Raw genomic sequence first — 3,784 nt, 5'->3', positions numbered from 1 at the left:
CCCAGCACCACAGGCTTTATAACCAGAGGCCTGCTGCCCCTCCCCCAGGCCCTCTTCCTCTTTTTTCAATTGAGTGACAGTGGGTGCTGGGATGGGCGGGGGCAGGGGGAGGTGTGGAATGGAAAATCTGGCTACTAGTATCCCCTATTTATCAGTAGGCAAAGACAGGAAACTGGCAGGTGGGGATGGCTTGACCTGCTCTCCCTCTCTCCCCTGGCTCACACATATATTTATATTCTCTCCCTTCTCCTCCCTTACCTTATATCCTTCCCTTTGTTTCCTATACAACTTTCCCAGCTCTACTGCAGGGGTGGGGGGTAGAAGGGCAGTTGTGAAAAGGGGCCCAAGGGCACGCATCCTGAGATTTAGGAAGGAAGCTCTCAGAGATGTAAGCAGGGTGAGGCATATGTTGAGGTGGTCTCAAAGAGACCCAGGCCGGTTGGTTGGGGAAACGTAGGTTCAGGTTGGAATAAGAACTGCCCATTTGGAAAGACGCTGAGTTGTCACTCAAAGGCAGCTGATGCTGATTTGGGTACAAAATGCAATGTAAAATCTACTGGGAACCTCCAGTGGTAACAATGTTGCCATTTACTAAGCTTAGAATTTTTTAAATAGGCCAGGCAGTGAGTTTAGTGGTTTATTTACACGCAAAATTGGACTTTATTCTCCTAGCCTGGGAGGCAACGTGTATTATCCCCATGTTACACATGAGGAAATCGAGACTAACAGAAGGGTTAAGGGCCTTGCTTAAGCTCATAAGCCCATAAATTGCCCAGCCAGGATTAAAACCCAGGCTTTTTTTTTTACTACAGAGGCCAAACATTCAACCACCATGCTATGTTCTATCTTATGGGTCCTTTATTCATTTAACAAATATTTATTGAGCATCTGCTATGCACCAGGTGCTGTTTCAGGTACTAGGGATATAGCAAAGTACAAAACAAATGAAAATGCCTGCCCTCGTGGAGAGTGAGGGGGTTAGGCAATAAACAGGGTAAGTAATACATCTGATCTATTTGGTGGAGCTAAATGCTAAGGAAGAAGGCAGGGAAGGGGGACAGGGTGATGGGAGTGTGTTATTTTTCCATAGGATGGTCAGGGAAGGACTTTGCAAAGGAAACTGTTGAGAAAAGATCTGAAGGCGGTGAGGGAAATCATCATATGGATATCTGATGGGAAAGTGTTCCGAGGAGGGGAAGAGCAGGTGCAAAGAGGCCCTGAGGTGGGAACAAGCAAGGACACCTGTGTAACTGGAGAGTCCTAGAAATGAGGCAAGAGAAATAAACAAGGATTAAATAGGCAGGGGGCCCTGATGGGCTGTTATAGGGACCTTGGTTGTTTTTTTTTTTTCTGAGTGAGATGGGAAGCCGCTGTCTTTGAATAGATGAGATACATAGTCTGACTTATGTTTTTACAGGATCCCCCAGGCTGCTTGATTGAAGATAGACCAAAGGTGGGAAAGAGCAGCGGTAGAGGGTCCAGTTAGAAGCCTATTGAAATTAATGAGAGATGACTGGGGCCCCTAGAAAATTCCTGAGATGGAAGGGCGTTGGGAGATGGATGGATGGTTTTTGCAGTTTATATGACGGGTGCTTAGCAGGGGCCACAGGTTTTCATGTTTGGGGCAGTGCAAACACTCTAGGGCATTCTTAGGGCAATGAAAGGGTGGGGTCTGGGTCACCTACAGATTGAAAATGAGGAAAGTAAGAACGTAGGGGAGCTGGTCTGAATACAGCTCCCAATGGGTTTGGGTGGTGAAGATGAGAAGGTAGGAACTCTTTCCATGGTCTGACTAGAGAATAAGACTCAGGATGGTTTGGAGGATTTGGGACTCTCTCCTCCAGAGAATTCTGTGCAGCATGATACCCTAAGATGCCCAAGCATTTTGGTTCACCTGGGATGGTCAAAGTTTATACCTGCTGTCCAGGCATAATTATTGCTAGAGTCCGTTTCACCCCCAAAGTGCCCCAGCACAGACAATGAAATATATAGTCACCTACCTATTGGGTTTATTACTAAAAGCATTTAAAAAAATTTATTAGGGGAACAGCCATGGTCATTGGTTACACATTACTTTCATGCTACAATGGCACAGTTGACTCTTTTAGGGAGGGTGCAGCTCACAATAGCCCATGTGGGGATTGAACCAGCAACCTTAGCATTATCAGCACCACGCTCTAACTAACTGAGCTAATCGGTCACCCCTAAAAGCATTCTCATCCAGAGATTTTTTTTTTTCAGGCATTTTTTTTCCAAGGGCATAAAGCACAGGTTAGTGGCAGGAGTGCCTGTGTCCAAAAAGAAAAGGCAGGGATATCTGATAAACAGCAAGCATACATTATTATTATTATCATCACACACCCACAACATTTACATGCAAAGAGTTGACTTCATTCTTTTATTTGATCTACATTTATCAAGGACCCCTATGTGCCAGACACTGTAGTAAATACCAAGAATACAGAGATGAAGAAGGCACTGCCTCCCCAGGAGCTCCCAGTCTTTATAATGTTCGGGGCACCACCAGGCGCTCCAGCAAGCGTTATCTCATTTAGTCCCCACGCCAAGCTCACACAGGTGTGTATTATTGGCCTCATTTTGCAAGCGAGGGACCTGTGGCTCAGAAAGGTGAGGGATTTATACAAGATTCACGAGGAAGTAAGTCTAGGTCTTCTGGGCCTAAGTTATTTCCAGAGCTGCACCCAGCTAGCTCTGATGATTATTATCTCTGAAGCATTATTTATCAATGCGCGTCCTTCTCCCGTTTCTGAGTCAAAGCTACAGTGATGTGCTTGGTTCAAGGGAGAAACTGTCTGGGGATGGAAAGCAAGGAGGAGGGGTCTTCTCAGCTCACTGTTTCACTGTGGGAAAGACTTCCTCCCTGAGGACACTTTCTTATGTTTGGGCTGTCATGTATAGCCCTGGATCGGGAGGTAAGAAAAAAAAAATCCCCATCTCAGCCCTTGATTCACTGTGTGATTTCAGCCAAATCACTTAGCATCTCTGGGCCTCAGTGCTCGCACCAGTGACATAAGCTGAGTTATTATTGCTCTCTAGTTCAGAATGGCGAGGGGAATGGAGATGAAGACCCAGAGCTGACTCCTGAGGATCTGCAGGGTGGGGATGAACAGCGAGGCCAAAACATTCTGACTCTGAGTGATGTTGGAAGGTGGCTCAGAGGTGGTCCCAGGCTGGTCCTGTCTGAAGAGGTGACCCCTCACTCCTACCCATATATGGGTTTTCCTTTGATACTTGAGTGTGTGCACTAGACCCTCCCCTGGACTGATGACTGACAGCTTCCTTTTTCCATTGCTCCTTTCCAGCCCCCATCCCCCCACCCGCCTTCCCTGGAGGCCCTCTGACAACTCGGGCTATTTATGGCACCTCCTGGGGGCCTGAATTCCTGGCTGGTCCCTGCTCTCCTTTCCAAGTCAGACCAGGTTCCCCCGCCAAGTTCAGAGTGCAGCAGCTAATCTGGGAGATCAGGTGCCAGGAGCCTGACGCCTCCTCCTGCAGCTGCCACTAGACTCTTTTTAGGTCAGGCATCCCCCATCCCTCATGTTAGTACTATTGGGTAAGTTTCTATCAATATGCTCCTTCTGCAAAGGAGGAAACTGGGGAATAAGGTATCTAGTTTAAGGCCATAGAAGGAGTCAGTGGGATGCTGGGATTTGAACCCTGGTCTGTCAGCCTCCAAGTTTCAAGCTTTCCCCTCTGTGCCATGCTGCCTGGATTTCAGCAACAGCGAGAGGTGACAGCAGCACAGCCCTTAATGGGGGCCTAA

Source organism: Hipposideros armiger, unplaced genomic scaffold (assembly GCF_001890085.2).
Source record: "Hipposideros armiger isolate ML-2016 unplaced genomic scaffold, ASM189008v1 scaffold_389, whole genome shotgun sequence".
In the NCBI taxonomy this organism is placed as follows: domain Eukaryota; kingdom Metazoa; phylum Chordata; class Mammalia; order Chiroptera; family Hipposideridae; genus Hipposideros; species Hipposideros armiger.
Note: the sequence above shows the minus strand (reverse complement) of the source record.